This window comes from Xiphophorus maculatus, chromosome 22 (assembly GCF_002775205.1).
Source record: "Xiphophorus maculatus strain JP 163 A chromosome 22, X_maculatus-5.0-male, whole genome shotgun sequence".
NCBI lineage: Eukaryota > Metazoa > Chordata > Actinopteri > Cyprinodontiformes > Poeciliidae > Xiphophorus > Xiphophorus maculatus.
Window position 1 is genome coordinate 20,129,065 of NC_036464.1, and position 17,837 is coordinate 20,146,901.

General features: G+C 41.5%; 1 protein-coding gene across 4 annotated transcripts in view; it reads right to left on the bottom strand.

Annotated features, from left to right (window-relative positions):
- Window positions 1-15,537, bottom strand: part of LOC102234367 (equilibrative nucleoside transporter 1) — a 41,651-nt gene extending 26,114 nt beyond the window's left edge. The window contains exon 1 of one of the 4 annotated variants that reach the window (XM_023327672.1): window positions 15,424-15,537. The gene's annotated coding sequence lies outside the window, so the exon portion shown is untranslated. Of the gene's footprint in view, window positions 1-426; window positions 534-1,649; window positions 1,674-13,448; window positions 13,547-15,423 lie in introns of those variants that run through there. The other 3 variants (XM_023327671.1, XM_023327673.1, XM_005804168.2) reach the window with 3 other exon arrangements.
- Window positions 15,538-17,837: the final 2,300 nt, after the last annotated feature.

Here is a 17,837-nt window from a genome sequence, read left to right on the forward strand (position 1 = left end):
GCGTGGTTCACGGGTTCAGGAAGCGATGCAGAGAGACCGACCGGGTTATTTCACGTTTATTTACTATATCACACCGGCATGATGAAGCCAATGGGGGTAAATTTAAGCCAGACAGAGAAATGAGGCTGAAAATAGTTATTTAATAAAAAAACAAACAAACAACAACAACAGAAAAACACACATATTCAACCTCCATCTCTATCTATGACTTCTGAAACAGCAAAATAAGATGACAAAAAGAGTCTCACAACCACTAAATTATGTCCCCTGGCGCTATTTTATCTTTACATATCTCTGTATTTATTTTCATGACTTGAGTTTTTGAAGCTGAAAACAAACTTCGTCCAGAAGACCGGTTCGAGCCAGACTAGCTGCGGCGTGTTCATCATTTTATTCGCATGAAGAAGCAGCAGAGAAACGTCTTACCGTGTTAAAGTCAGGGTTGTCCGCCTGAGTCTAGTCTGCAATGTCGCGCAGCTCTCTTCACACTCACTGTGAATGGATGACCAGCGATATGGGCGTGTGTCAGAGACAGTTAAGGCCAGGCACGTACAGAGGGGGGTAAAGGGGGCTAGTGCCCCTTTTTGAGTTTGGTTTTTTTTCAAATTTTTTTTTATTTTTTATATGTATGTCAGGAGGCCTGCTTGTGCCCCCTCAGCAATAATTATTTAGCAAAATAAACTAGTCTGGCTTCCTTCAGTCTAATAAGTTTCTCTGCCTCCATGTTGTTCAGACTCCGGGTCCATGGTGAGGAGGAGGAGGAGGCGGATCTGTGTCCTCTAGCTATCAAATTATGGGCAAGAATATATATTTTTTTCATACACTGGTTTGTGAATAAAAATGTAGGTCAGATGTTGACGTTAGAAAAACTGTTTCTATTTATATCATTGTAATTGTGGAGAAAACTTCTGACTTTAACGTAATTATTCTGCTAAAGGCCCGGTTCCCTACAGGCAATCTGAGTTGGTCCCACCGACAGATATAAAGATTATCTGTCTTTATATCAGACATCCTGATATAAGACACGGTACCGACTGTCACCGCGAGTCGCAGCTCAAAGCCCCGGTACCACCCGGTACCACCTGGTACCACCTGCTGACTGTTCGCTCTGCTTCTCCTTTACGTTTCTACCAGGCGGGTTAAAGCTGCTGCTGACGGGATCTGGGCTGGAGGTTCACGGCTGTAAGTAGAAGTTATTGCAGAACCTCCAGTGTTAAAGGAAGATTTGTCCCAGAGCATTTAGAGTTCACAAAATAAACATCAGAGAAAATATTGTCGCAATAATTAGAACCGCAGCAAAAAGCCAAACATGCCACAATGAAATGAATCAAAATGTCTCCAAAGCATCTGACCTGCAAAAGAAGCGCATAGTTGTAAAGAAGAAAAGGGATTTTAAACTGTGAGGCACATTTCTGTTTAATCTTCCTTATGCCAATACTGGAAATTAAAATCAATTACATTTAGAAGTGACCTAAAAATAGAGCCCAGCTGTTTGCAGATGTAGTGTAATCATCTGCTATACAACACTGTGAATAAACAACAACATAAGGACAGAGGAGCACAGCACACAAAGTGTTATGTGTGGCGTATAACCAGTAGATAGATGACAGGAAAACATATTCTTAAAAAAAAGGAAAATATAGCTTTACCTCACAGTTTGGATACTTTCTCATTCAGTGTTTTATTTCTAAAACACAGAACTAACCAGTCAGTAAAGATTATTTCCAGTCCCCTTTCTTAGTAAGACTTTCCAAATCACCATCTGCAAGTGTTTTTTCTTACATCCCCGTAGGAGTTTCTGACAACACTGAACATTTACTTGCTGCTTTCACTCCCTTCTCGAGTCCAACTTCTCATCTGATTTGAGTTTAGTTTGGGTGTGGAGGCCGGGGGTGTCTTGTGGCTGACTGGCCTGCTGGACGCTCACAGTAAGCTTAATCCAGATGGGATGGCAGCACTGCTTAGAGATAATATCCATCCCTTAAATTTTTTTTTTTTTTTTACTAATCTAACCAGGTTGTTGTGCCTAACTTTAAATGAGTCCTGGAGACTGCTGAGCTTCGCTTCCTGCTGTGAATTGAACTTCACAATAAATAGGTTTGACGTTACGCAATGTTGTGATGCAAGATAAAGCTGGAGACCACAAATGCAGCAGCAGATAGCCTATATATGTGCAGCCCAAATGCACAGCTCACACGTAAACACCCTCGAGGCTGCACAGTACTTGATGGGTAGAGTATTGATTTGAGGTGAAACGAGGCCAAAAACGATGGTTTGTGTAAAAGTATCAAAAAACAGAAAGACAGAGCAAGGCGTGTGAGAAACCTTCGAGGGAGCGACTAACGAAAGCCGTCCTTTGTTCAAGAAATACAATGTCTGAAGAAATGCATGTGAATCCAGGCTAAAGGTTCAGGCTGACCTCAGTCTAATGCAAATGAGAACAAAATAATCAAAAGCAGAAGATAATGGCGTGTCTGGGAGGAGTGCATGTGACAGGGATGAAGGGGGGCAGCGCAGAAACGTACCAACATCCAATCATCGTCCTTTATGGAACGGAGCACAAAGAAAGACAAACGCTGCAGTCACTTGATGCTATAAACTCATAAAGTAACGCCTTGTTTTCCCTACAAAATATCACAGCCATTTTCATCTGTCTGAACCGACGTGAAGAGGCGTTCGGTCCTGAATATGAGCCTGTACACACTGTTTACCCCTGCAGATCCAAGTCATCCACACCCTGTCTCTGCCCCCCGGCTAAAAAAAGCTCTCTGTGGTTAAAAACCCCATCTGTGACGAAGAGCTCAGGCAGCTTGGCTGTTTTTTCCTCCAACCAAAAACCCCAGCGAGGAGGAGTTTGAGCTGCACAGAACCGAGCCGCTTCTGTCTGGTGTGAGAACCCAAAATTGCTCTCAATTTCCAGAAGGGGTGCATTTAAATATGTTTACGCCGCAAAGGTGAAAACGGCTGTCTGTGTTTGAGCCTTGTTTACTGGTTTCTCTGAGACCAACGGACAGACAGACAATAAGGAGATACTATGGAGCTCCACCTCGACTGAGTTTTTCCTGAGAAAAGAGACCGTGGAGAAGAACAGTAACGAGTAAAGCAGGGCAAAGGCAGCGGCAAAAGCTGGACTCTATCAAAATAAAAAGCACAAAACATGAAATGTTTTTTTTTAAATGACAAGAAACATAAACTAATTTAATATTTTAAAATATATACATAATCAAACCTTGACCTCAACAGCAAACTTCCATGTGTCGTATTTGGATTTTATCCAATCTTAAAAGTGTTCCACGCAAATATCTTCAGCAAGTTTCGCAGTAATAACATCAGAACAAAGTCCAGTGTAGCCAACCACCTTCTAACGTTGCTTAGTTTGTTAATAGAGTCCATGTGTGTGTTATGTGATCTCGATGTGAATCCGTGAAAGCTTCAGAGAAAACTAGCGGAGAAACGACAACATGGAGGCCAAGCAGAGCAGGGAGCAAACGGGCCAGGGAGAAACTCGCTTTCTGGCAGGGTTAGACAATATCACAAAACTGAAGAATCTCACTGAGAAGTGGCAGAACTGCAAATTGATTTGACAAGCCGAGCAAGTTTTAATAAAAGAAGCAATGAAGGGGCCTATGCTAGCGCTGTGGGAGCTGAGGAGGGCCACATAGTAGGTGAGAAATCACAAAAAAGTGAAAAGTCTGTTTCAAAGCTCGGCCCAAGCTTTATAGGGCACCCGGCAGCACAAGAAGGCAGTGGCAGCATCATGGTCTGGGATCCCATTCTTCAATGAGAGTATTGGATTTTTTCAATGATCAGAAATCCAGCTAAGGCCATAAAAAATGCAATTAGAGTTGGTCTGTTTGGAGAAGCTTTTAATTGTTGCAAGATACATATTGTGAGCACATAAAATTCAAATAGTAGTATAAGTATATAATACTTAAGTATTATATACTTATATACGTTCTTGTATTTGGAATATTATCATTAAAAGTTGTAAAGAAAAAAAAATCAATTATCCATTACTGTCTTTACATGTTCATTTGTTCAATATATTTAAAAAGTTTGAGCAAATTAGTTAACAGCCAATACATCGTGTTTACTTTGTGTTAGTTCTTTTCTTCTTTCTTTTAGGATAACGTTTGACAAGTATTCCTTTGCGTTAGTCGCTCATATTTCACAAAGCATCCCAACCGTTCAGGAAGGACGGTTTAAAACTAACAGCCGTGGTAAAAACACTCACAACCACAGCACAACAGACACGTATCGCACCTGTGAGTGACGCGCTTTCAAAATGCAGGTAATATACAAGCCACCATTAGGGCGCCGTTGGGAAACCGCAGCACATGGCTGGAGGGAACCTGTAAAATAATCAGCAACCTCCTTTAATTGAGCGCACTTCCAGCTGGGCTGGGTGAAAATCTTAACCCCTTCGCTTCCTGCCGACCCAGACGGTTCCTCAACAGGCAATTTTTGAGAACAGAAGTGGGACAAATGAGCACAAGTCCAAGTCGGGAACATCATCGTGCGAAATTTGTAGCGTCAGAGGCGTGCTTGGAGGGTGAAGAGGAGGAGGGCACGACAGGAAAACACTGGACAGGAAAAGACTGGACAGGAAAAGACTGTAACTGGATTTCTGACTACATAATGAGGTTTTAGGAAGACCGTGACGGGAGAGGAATTCCAAAAGAACCATTACTTTAACTCGGAATGACTCAAACACAGTGGAGCTATAAACTCTGCTGGGATTAAGGATTTATGGCCTCTGTTTGGCAGATTATTGTTTATCCCAAGGTGATGACAGGCAGAGAAAAGAGATCTGCTGGAGACGCTTAAAAACAACCAGCCAACAGTTCAACAGCTCCAACTTTACAATAGTTACTCTGTTCTGCTGCTGTCTCACATGTTCCTCCGTGAAACCTCCCAAAAATAATCATTAGGCTCTTGTCTTCAGTTATTCTTCATTCCCTCCTCCAACATATACAAACTTGATTTATCACAGAGCTGGTCTCTGCTTTTCGCTGAGTTAGATTATGGGTGTGGGCACCTCTGAAAAATGAAATAGTTCTGCCAAAAACCTTGCACCTTTGGATTAGCAGCCAATGAAAGAGCCAAAATGTTTATTGCTCTTGATTACCCCATCCTGTTTTACCATTATTCCCAAGTAATTAAGGCCAAACAACATTTATTGGCTTTGTAGTGTTTCTTTTGGAAAGGACAAACTGTTTTACTCACATATAAATAATGTTGAAAAGGCAAACAAACTCTTGGCTTGATTCTTGATTCTCCATCCCTTGTGACTCATCATAAAATTTGAAATATACAACAACAACAAAAAAACTGCTTTCTCTGTTTCATGGACGTTCCTATGAATTTTTGCTTGAGTGATGTTACATTTATAGCAAGCATGCAGAAACATTTGAGGCACAAAGAAGTGCGAAAAACGAAGCCAGGAGAAAACACGAGGGCCGGCTGATCGTAGTTATGTCAAAGAAACAGCACATTTTACAGTGAAAGGTCAGATTTTACAGTGAAAGGTCAGCCTCAGTTTGAACAGAGGTTTCAGCCGCTCATCTCTGGAAAATGTCAGGAAAAGGGAGGCAAGTTAAGCTTAAAAGGAGGAGTGATAGAATTTAAGTTGTGAAACATTTCAAGACTTTTATTCCACCTTTAAGATCCAGGTCAACAACCCAAAAGTAAAAATAAAATCTAAAAAAAAACATTTCTAAACTATGACACATGAAGGCAGATCTGGAGAACCTCGGGTCATTTTTTTTTACTGCACATGCTTCACCTGTTCCAAACTGTCACCAGTATCATAATCAGTACGAGTTACCGTAATCTGACCAGCTGAAATTAAACAGTGGTATTTGACTTTGCATATCAAAGTGAAAACAAACTTGCCAGTAAAGTAACGTGACAGCGAGGGGTCCCACGCACGTGTCTGTGTGTGATAAGGAAACTGGGTTGCCCAGTTGTTTATCATGCTAACAGCATGCGCGTTGCAGACGGTTCCAATGTTTCAGCCCTTTCCTTCACCGAGCACATAACCTGCGCAAAGCTACGTCAGTACTTGTGAGTCTCCGCTTGCAAAACATCACCTGCTAGGACGATTCCAGGAAAGCTGAATTCCCTCCTAACGGGCCCGGCCGGCGGCATCTTAAATTCTGCTGCCAGCTCGTCATCATCTCTAGATTTCGGCTCAGGGATGTGAGTCTACTGGACGCTTTAAATGGGAACCTGAAATGCCTTTATCTTATCAGAGGCTGACAACCATCCTGTTGGAATGTCCTGATGGAGGAAAGCACCCGACCACAGGCGACTAAGGGCGAGGATGTTTGGCCATTTGAAGCCCATTAGCCAATTGTTCCCCGTCTCTTGTTGCGTGAGACATGTTGTGTTTTCCAGGCTTCGCCGTACCAACTCATCGAGCTGATTGTTTTCAACCAACTCAAACGAACCTGAAGACCGTCTGTGGAAGCCATTGGATCCGCAAAAACATGCACAGTTGTTTTTTCCCCATTGCCGCCATCAGCAGAGTGAAGAGAATAAAACGACTCGAATGCCAGAAACGGTCAAAGGAGAGACGAGGCTGGAGGAATAATGATCCTTATCAAACAACTCGATTAGTTTACTTGTTGGCTCATCCAGAAAGAATCTGAATAATTCACTGAAACCATTAGTTCAATCAATATTAATAGTAAAGCCTGTTTTAACCATAGATCAGGGGTGTCAAACTCATTTTCGTTTTGGGCCCAATCAACATCATGAAAGCTCTTAAAGGGCCGGCTGTGCCGAATGTGTTGATAAAACCCGTTCACAAACTGTTACTATATGAATGGATTCCTAAAATTAAATATTATTGAACATCTTTTCAGTCCATCTTTTCAGGATTAAGTATTTCTTTTTGTGATTTTTTTGCAATAAGAAAACAAAGTGTTTGTGACACTAATTTGGAAATATTTGCAATATTTGCACTTATAGATTATGGACTATAATCTGACATCAGTTAAAGCTGAAGCAGCTGTTTAATACAAGAAATAAGGTTTTTGACAATTTTTTTAAACAAATCTGCAATTAACTCCCAATTATACATTAGTGCAAAAAAGTCAGAGGATTTGTTGATTTTGCATGAATTTCCACAATAATTCTCAAGGAGCTCGAGGGACTGACTGATTGATATAATTTGGCAGTAAACAGATTAAAAAAAAGCATTGATGTTATTGATAACTTAATGTTTAAGCACACTTAGTGTTTAGTCTAGAGTCCAGAGGGACACATAAAAAGCTATGTGGGCCGGATTTGGCCCACGGGCCTTGAGTTTGACACCTGTGCCATAGAGTAAGTCACCAAACTTTATAATGACGTAAAAGTTATTGTGGTGTGAAAATGACACCGCAAATAAAATTATATACTGTAATTTGGGGTTTCCTTTATATTATTTTTATGAAAAGGAGTGACATGCATTTGTGCTGAGCTACCTCTATCCCGATACCCTTAAATAAAATCCGTGCAACCCATTTCACCTCATTTGTAAATAGGAAAAAGCCATTGTAAAGTTAGCCACCAACCGCTTAGAAGACACAGCAACCGTTTTGGCCTATACTTCAAACACTGCAGCATCATGCTGTGGCAATCATTATCTCCATCAGTGACGGAGTTACATACAAGGCAATCCTGTTAGAAAAACTGCGTCAGATTTGAAATTGAGAAGGCTCACCTTCACCCTAAAAATGCACCAGAACTAAAATGGAGTGATTTACATCAATGCATGGTCTAGTAGTTGTAGCCAAGATGTAAGCTTGACTGGAAATCAGTGGAAAAACTGAAAATTTCCATTCAGAGAAGCTCTCCAATCAATACAAATGTCATTAGCCATGTTTCCATCCAATTGTCATGTAAATTTTAAGCGTACATTTGAAATGTAGCAAAAAAATAAAGGAGGGAAAAAAGAGAATGTGATTTAGGTTTGTTTCCATCTGCTTCCTTGGACTTAATCTATGCACAGAATAACATCCTCAGATGCTGATGATATGCAGGGATGTAACTAACAAGTTGCAAACTAGAATGAACCACACAGCTCAGAAAAATGGAGAGAGTTCTCCCCTCCAGGCTGGAGGTTTGGATGTAGAAATTTGTCAGAGTTTTGTGCCTTTAGTAAGGCACAGAGCCACCATGCAGGGGATGGAAAAGTTCCCTACATCAAAACTTATTTGGCAAATGTGTTTCCATCCCTCCTGCAGCGCTTTTTCATCAAAACTAAAAATCATCTCAAGTAAGCGTAAAAATATTTTTGGGTGAAACTCAGAAATGCATTTTGAATTTTGCGATCTCCAACCGTTTCTAATACTTCAAAATCCAAAACACAGCTGCAGTCTAGCAAAGGTGATAGAGATACACCTACGAAAGTTACTAAGCATTCTGATTCAGGGACGCTGAAAGCAAAAACCCACCACACTTTTCAGATTTGCTTTGTAAAACATTTTGAAAACCGGGTTTATCGCACTTTTCCCTCTGCAAAATGATAAAATGTTGAAAGGCTCCAGTAGTGTGACTACTATAATGAATAAAAATAAACAAATCTTAAGTGGTGTTCCAAATATTGTGGAGGAGGAAAACCTGAAAAGTTGTTCCAGAGCTTCGAGGCTTCTGTCATGATGGGTTCCAGTTTCTTAACCCACAGGAATCAGATAAATAAAGTTTATTTAAACAAGATGAGAAGATTGGTTGAGTGGATCTGATCCTCGCGGAGTCGTCTGCACACTAAAGAACAGCAAAGGGAGATGGTGAGTTTGTGGTTTTCAGAAATGGGAACTTCGAGAGTGGTTAGACAGATCTTACTTGACTTGATGATTATTTCCACCAAGAAGAGGGGAAACTGCGGGTTTGTGATTTTGGTTCCTTTGTGGGTGTCTGAAAAATCTGTTTCATGAATGAGGTTATGAATCTGGCTGCAGTCATGATGCAGGAGCAGCTTTACAGACCATGTTACAATGTTAAAATATAAAGAAATGTAATAATCGAACTATGAGGTGATTAATGCATCCAAAGCTGTCTTTATGTCATTTTTAGAGAGGATGGGAAATATATTTCTTAAATCCAAATCATGAACCTCCTGGACACATCTGGGACTAAAGAGGTTTCTTAGACAGGAACAAATAAATGATACATCATTTTGTCCCTGAACCCGCCTGATTTAACCAGCGAACAAGATAAAGTCAATTGAGTGGCGTAGAGCAGATTTATCACACAAACCACACGGCAGTGTGACGCTCACATGACTAAATTACATGTGCCCTGAACATACATCAACGCAGCACGCACAATGAAGGGAAACACGCTGAAGAAAGAGTTTAGCTCCCCATTCAGACGGAGAAAAACAAACAAAACAGCTGTTATATTTCTGCCACGATTTTGTCATTATGTAATAATCTGGTAAAGAAACTCCTTCATTTATTAGTCAGTGAACTGTTTTTAGTCTTTTGCCAGTGTATTTTAATAATGTGAAATTAAATGGCCAATTATGTGACCCACTTATAGCTCCTAATCTGTGTTTGATATGATGTAAAGCACTTTGAAATGCCTTGCTGCTGAAATGTGCTGTACAAATAAAAATTGATTTGATTTGATTTTTGATTTTAATCTGCAGCAAAATAATAACAGTCAAAAAATATGGAGATTTTTGTCGCATAAAAACACTATTGTTATTACTGAGGTATGAGCCTAATTTAACATTGAGCATGTCTCCTGTTTAGCTGACTACATCAAGATGAAATTAGTTGATAATATGTTAGAGTTATAAATCGTTTAGTAATGCTGTCTGGTCTTGTTGCGTAGTGTCAGACAGAAAGAAGCCGCAAACCAGATTGTGTTCCTCAAACTTTGTGTCTCTCTCACACATCTTCCTGCGCAGCAGAATAACAAGAAAAGCTGAAGTAAAAATCAGTATTTACTCCTTCTGTTTTTACTAAGTTGTCAGATCATTTATTATAAGCAAGAAAAATCAAACAGCAGTCTTAAATGGTGACTTTATTTGTTAAGGGGAACCAAGCTATTCCAAGCAGCCTGAACTGATCTTGGTGATGATAAATGCCACTAGAATCTGCTTTAAACTCCTATCCAGACTATTACCCCAAGTGTCGGGGAGATTAAGTCCACCCTTCCTTGCAGTATTGCAGCGATTTCAAGCATTTATTTCACTATTAAACTTAAAAGTGTTTCACTGAAACTGATAGCTGAGCATTCATCCTCCTTCATGGCTATATGTTTTCTCTTGTGTCTCTGAGTTGTCTTGTGTTTTATCAAAGCAAAACCAAAAGCTTTGCACTCTGTTGTCTGCAGTGTGATCTGCCACTCACCACACAACCTATGACAGATTTGGTCTGGGAATAACATTGAAGCTTAAATGAAAATTAGCCATGTTTCCCTGCGAATTGTAAACAATTTGTGGATTTTTCTGGTTGACATGTTCACTGACCAGGTTAAATCCGGCCAATAAGTCCTTTACCTGCGTTTTGTGCACAACAGCAACATATTCCATAAATGCATTTAGATTGTACCCATCATATGTGATTGATTTAAAGATATTTAAATCATGTTTATTTGTTTTAATTACCATTGCCACTGTGTTTCATATCTAAAGCAGCCATGTTGGGACTTTTATCTTAATTTTTCCATTTTCAAACATGGACATTTTCACTTTTCAATAGAAAAGGAGCACATAATTAAACCACATATTTCCATTATATATATATCCATCATATTTGCCATGAAAGGCTTTTTTCTTTTCCTTCAGTTGTTAAAAAATAATTATTTTTTTTTAGAAATAATGAGATTCCCTTTTGTTTTTATCAACACTGAAGATGTGTCTAATGGCAAACACACGTGATTATTTCCAGGAGTTTCCCTTCAGGCACAATGGAAGAAGTCAGCTTTAATCTCTTGATGATCATGGGTTTTCATCAGTGGACGGATTCCTTACCGTCTTTACACACAAACATTATAAGAATACCTCCTTTTCAAGACATAAACTACACTGCTCAAAAAATAAAGGGAACACTTAAACAACACAATATAACTCCAAGTAAATCAAACTTCTGTGAAATCAAACTGTCCACTTAGGAAGCAGCACTGATTGACAATCAATTTCACCTGCTGTTGTGCAAATGGAATAGACAACAGGTGGAAATTATTGGCAATTAGCAAGACACACTCAATAAAGGAGTGGTTCTGCAGTTGGGACCACAGACCACTTCTCAGTACCTATGCTGTCTGGCTGATGTTTTGGTCAGTTTTGAATGTTGGTGGTGCTTTCACACTCGTGGTAGCATGAGACGGACTCCACAACCCACACAAGTGGCTCAGGTAGTGCAGCTCATCCAGGATGGCACATCAATGCGAGCTGTGGCAAGAAGGTTTGCTGTGTCTGTCAGCATAGTGTCCAGAGGCTGGAGACGCTACCAGGAGACAGGCCAGTACACCAGGAGACGTGCAGGAGGCCGTAGGAGGGCAACAACCCAGCAGCAGGACCGCTACCTCTGCCTTTGTGCAAGAAGGAACAGGAGGAGCACTGCCAGAGCCCTGCAAAATGACCTCCAGCAGGCCACAAATGTGCATGTGTCTGCACAAACGGTTAGAAACCGACTCCATGAGGATGGTATGAGGGCCCGACGTCCACAGATGGGGGTTGTGCTCACAGCCCAACACCGTGCAGGACGCTTGGCATTTGCCAGAGAACACCAGGATTGGCAAATTCGCCACTGGCGCCTTGTGCTCTTCACAGATGAAAGCAGGTTCACACTGAGCACATGTGACAGACGTGACAGAGTCTGGAGACGCCGTGGAGAGCGGTCTGCTGCCTGCAACATCCTTCAGCATGACCGGTTTGGCAGTGGGTCAGTAATGGTGTGGGGTGGCATTTCTTTGGAGGGCCGCACAGCCCTCCATGTGCTCGCCAGAGGTAGCCTGACTGCCATTAGGTACCGAGATGAGATCCTCAGACCCCTTGTGAGACCATATGCTGGTGCGGTTGGCCCTGGGTTCCTCCTAATGCAGGACAATGCTAGACCTCATGTGGCTGGAGTGTGTCAGCAGTTCCTGCAAGATGAAGGCATTGAAGCTATGGACTGGCCAGCCCATTCCCCAGACCTGAATCCGATTGAGCACATCTGGGACATCATGTCTCGCTCCATCCACCAACGTCACGTTGCACCACAGACTGTCCAGGAGTTGGCGGATGCTTTAGTCCATGTCTGGGAGGAGATCCCTTAGGAGACCATCCGCCACCTCATCAGGAGCATGCCCAGGCGTTGTAGGGAGGTCATACAGGCACGTGGAGGCCACACACAATACTGAGCCTCATTTTGACTTGTTTTAAGGACATTACATTAAAGTTGGATCAGCGTGTAGTGTTATTTCACTTTAATTTTGTGTGTGGCTCCAAATCCAGGCCTCCATTGGTTAATAAATTGGATTTCCATTGATGATTTTTGTGTGATTTTGTTGTCAGCACATTCAACTTTGTACAGAACAAAGTATTCAATGAGAATATTTCTTTCATTCAGACCTAGGATGTGTTATTTGAGTGTTCCCGTTATTTTTTTGAGCAGTGTATATTCAAGTGAGGTTATTACAAATCTGTGTGGATATTTGTTGACAAAAGACCGTCAGAGCCCAGCTCTCCTCCCGCTGAACTCAACATCCTCATCAGTGTTTGTGTACAAGATACTTCAGTCAAAATTCAAAAAACAAACCTGAGCTTATCTACTTATGAAAACTAATGAGACCACATTCCAGCAGCTAAACTGATTTGTTTTCTGGATAAATACAGTGAAGCATTTCAACTATAGACATTATCAAACCAATAATTTTGTTGCAGATGATTACAGAAGCCCTCTATGCTCTTGATTCTTTGTTTTCCACTAAATAAACACGTCTGCTGTGGAGATGTCTCCACTGCTTTCTGAATCTTAGGGATTTTGGCGATCTGCTCAACATTTGGTACCAATTAGAGGAGCTCTTGTCCATCACTCAAGATGCAAAACAGGAGACGGCTTGCAAAACACGAAGGAAAGTCAGGAGATAAGCAAAGACATGAGTATCCATCTTGAAGGCTTCGTGAAAGTCCATGAAGATTAATTTGTTTCAGGGAAATACAATATTCTGTTCAGCACAGCAGGTATATCAACAAAAATAAAAGGAACAAGATAAAAAAAACAATCTAAAATCAAAATCAGCTGTCACCAAATAGAATATGGAGCTAAGCATTGTATACGTGAGCTGTGAGAGTCATTCCTTAAATTGGGTTTAGCTGTATCTGTCTAACATATAGAGATGATGGATATGCAAGCAGCTTCTCAAACTAAATTAGAAAATAATTTAGACAAAACGGCATTTTTACACAAAAAAATACCCATAAACAGATAACTGTCGCCTTTTGAAAGTACATCTGCACTTACGTCTCCCAGCTTTTCGCAGCTCCTTAAGCACCAATGACTTTATGCAGCAGCAGATGTCCAGCTGAAACCGCAGTGACAACGACCCGGTCCGGACCAGCTGGCTCCTCTACCCCCTCCAGCATCATATTACTCTGGTGCTTTGCCCGTCTGCTGTGTACTTTTGCCCTTGCCTGGTTTTCAGACTCCAGTTTCTAATTTTAGTCGTGTAATTGTCCTGGTACACAAGGTGCTGGTGGGAGATCAAGTGTTTGGTCAGAGCCGCAGAAAAGGACGACGGTGAAACTGGGTCAAAGAAAGCAGCGCTGAAGGCTCATTTCCTGCACCTTATGCAGCTTGCTCTACATCTACATCTACATGATGGCTGCTGAAATCTAGGTTGGGGATGAATTTGGTTTCAGTGTTTAGAAGATATTTATTCAAATTACAAATTTTACCAAGCTCAATGATTTCAGGAGTTCACTAAATAACACGTTTTGCATAAATTCCTATTGGTTGAGCTTTGAGGAGTTTCAAAGCACAGAGATAAGCTTTACTTTGACTATAACTATGTCTTCTAGTGCATAAAAAGAGAAGTTATAAGAACCTCACCTTCCTCTTGAAATTTGTCAGCTGAACCAAGGTTAAGAGAGATGTTGCATCTACTAAAAGACTTTGACAAACAACTTCAGGCAAGGCACAAATTTAACCACAAAACTTCTGAGAACAACAACAACAACAAAAAACAAATACAAAATGCATTTATCAAGAATCTGTAAAAAAAAAAAAAGAAAAAAAAGTGATGTCTATAAAGGAGCTGCAGTCATTCAAGATCTGTGTCAAAAAAGAAAAACAATACGCAACAACAAAAACACTTGGAAAAAGCCTACAAAAGAGAAAATCATGAAGGATGGCGTCATTACACACAAACCTTTCTTGTATCTTTTTGAATGACTGACTGAAGATGGTGATTTTACTGATTTTTATTATTCAATCTTAAAATAAGATTCCACTGAGGACGGAGTTGCTCAAAAGAGTGTGCAGCAAGCGACAGCATGTGCTCAAGGATTTACATGGTGCAGGAGTAGTTTTTAGCTCAGTGGGGTCTATTCCTGGAGCTCTTTTGTGTTATCTGCTGCTGCGGGGGAGCTGTGTGCAAGTTTTCTACATTCTCACACTGACACCTGCTGCGGAGGTTCAAATGCAACTGTGTTCAAGTCCCAACCTCTGCTCCAGTGGTTCAGGAGTCCTCTTTCAACTTCCTGTCCAGCTATCATAACACGCACATCGATGCAGGGGATAATATCAACACGGAAAATCAAAGACAGATATTAAATATATAGATAGATGGGTAGATGTCATTTTTTTATTTTTGAATATTCCAGATTATGTCTGGCTATAGTCTCATGGTCAAATGCAGTGCAAACTCCTTAATGGAACCATATGCATCTCTTAAATTCAGCATTATTGAATCAAAATCTGTGAATTACTAACCAATTTCAGTGTCACCAGCCCCTTACACGGCAATATGTTTCTTATGTTGCTTGCCTGGACCTCTGCCTAACACAGTGGGGTTTATTCCACATTGCTTAGAGATGCAAATAATCAATAGAAAACTCTTGGTTACAACTACAATAACTTTTTTTTTTTTTTTTGCCTTTAGGCGCCCTCCCAGCCTTGCCTCCCTGGGCAGAGAGCCCCTGTCAAAAAGACCCACCGCTTACACCTGATGTCACTGCTCATCCCCCGTACACTGACGCGCCAGTTGCGTCCCATTTGACCGTGTCGGCGTTTATCGCTCCACCTACTACTGCACAGAGGCTCGTTTGAACTAAACATCAGCATTTGTGGATTTGCGGGCCAAGAATCACCACTTTGTTGGCATCCCACCCCACGCACTCCACGCACTCCAGTGCCTCCACTCTGGGACTCTTATTTGCATCAGCAGTCTGCAGCACATTACATTGGACGTTGCATGAGAAGTGTAACACATACTTACCCTCATGAAGATGCCGTCACATGCGTCACAGACCAGGGGGAGTAAAAAAATACATATATGAAAAAACATTGATGCTTGCGGTCGCCAGCTCCTCTGTCTCCCCTCGCTCAGCTGCAGGAACGCAGCGCTCCGTTATCACGCAGCTGGCACACATACGGGCTGCAGGGGGGTGGGGGTGCGAGTTCTGACTGGCCCAGATTCCAACAAAAATAAGAAGAAAAAAAAGAGGGAGAGACAAAAGCACGAGGATTATATTTGTTGTAACCAAGCCGAGCAGGTGGTGGTGAAATAACGTCACAAGCTTATTTTCTCTCTCGCTTTCTCTGCTTCCAAAGAAAGTTTGAAATCCCAATACGGTTAAAAGGGGAACACTGGCGACTCTTTCGAGCATTGATTTCATTGATCAGCTGTCAAGAACTAAAGCGCCCAGAGAGAGGGCCCAGTCTGTCACACCAGACAAAACACACAAGAGAGACCAACCCATTCTCAGAGACAGCTGACGTTGACGCGCGAAACTCTGAAACAGCAGCTTTTCTGCTACATTTAAGATAAGGGGATGACGTCAAGCACAACTGCGGTGCAATTAAAAAAAATAATAATGAGGAGTGTTTTTTATGTTGGTCTTTTAAACTGGCGTTGCTAAATCTGTGGTAACAGTTGAATCTCATCACATTGACAGAATGAGGGCTGATAAATTTAGCAGTTTTTACTCTCCCTAAAGTCCTCAGAGACCTGAGGTCAAGCAGAAATAGCATTTCTCTTATCTAATGACATGAATAAGAGAATGTCGTCAGTTTTGTTGTCCCTGTAAATGTAACAGATCATGTGTCTTTACTCTGGAAACCTGCCACATGTGTTCATTAATTCATTAAAAAGGCCTGAAGATTTGCCAATATGTTGCACTGGTTAGATGAGTCCAACACTGAACTTTTTGGTAAAAATAAAAAAAGGAGGTGGGGCATGGAAGATGGATGGAGATGTGCTGTTAGAAGAATCAGCATGATGACAACCGTAAACAGTCAACCAGTGCACCAGTGGTTTTGGATCAAAGCACACGCATGTGTTAGAATGGCCTAGTTAAAGGTCTGGACTAAAATCCAATGGAGAATCTGCGGCAAGACTTGATAATTGATCTTCAGACAGGCTCTCCATCCAATCTGACCTAGCTTGAGCAAAAGTGGAATGGGCTAAAATTGCTGCGCCTCCAGACGTGTAAAAGTTGGTGGAGACATTTCCCAGAAGGAAGTTCAGGGTTTGGGGTCAGAGGTTAATGCAAATGTACGCCGCAATGTTTTGATTTTATATTTCATGTGGCTATTGTGCCACATTAAAAGCATTGTTAGATACGTTGAGGTTTGTGGGTGTAGCGTGTCAAGCTACTATTGCAACGCACTGTGAGCACTAATGCTTTTCTATGGCCAGTAATTATATAAAGCATATGATGTTTGCCATCTTTTATTGGATTCTGTAACATGAATCCATAGAAAAATAGAGATTTCTCAGAAAATACTTTGAGGCTGTTCATTGCGGCTCTCGGTCGTCTATATTTTGCGACCTTGCAGCTCTTTCTACGTGATGTCAGATCTGTACGACTGTTCAATAACACTCTGCGTTTAATAGCCTTGCACCATGAAGGGTTCAGCGTGTGATTTATGCATGACTGGATCTGTGGCAGGAAGCAAATAATCAAAGTTTTTTTTTTTAACAAAACAAACTGCTTTCAAGTCTACACGTTGGGTTGTATTAATCAGATTTGTCAGGGTGGAAAACGAAAGCAGAACGCTTCATCCCTGTTTGCACACCAGTGCCTCCCTCATTCACTCCCATTTTGAAACAGATGTGTGAAACCAGCAGCATTTACGGTTGCTCAACTCCGCCGTGTGTTTGTCTCCTGCATCCACCAGATGTTTGTTGTCCTCCTCCACACATAAAAAATCCCAAAACAAAACAAAACCCTGCGAAAGATCCTGATAGGAAGCAGAACCTCGTCTCTCACCATCCACATCAGCATTCCACCTCGAATGCCCCGGACTCCCCCGGTCCGGTCCAGAGACAGCGCCGGGTGGGTTGGTGAATACCTCAGCGACCCAGTTATGCAACCGGTGGGATTGTGGGATTCCTGAAGTCGGCCGAGTTCCAGCTGCATTCCCCGTGGGTTCAAAGTGTCACTTTTCACACGACCCACTCACACGGACGCACAAAGAAAAGCTGCCAACCCAAATCTTCCCCCCTCCCCTGATGTGTTTAACACAGTCTGACCCACATAAAGAAAATCCCTATGTGAACTAACTTTCACATAGTTTAAGTCACAGCAGATTAACCTCTTGACCCGTTTTTGTCCAGAAAGGTAGAGATTTTGTCAAACAGGCGCGATGACGGTACAAATAACGTCCCATGCAGAGGAGCATGATGTG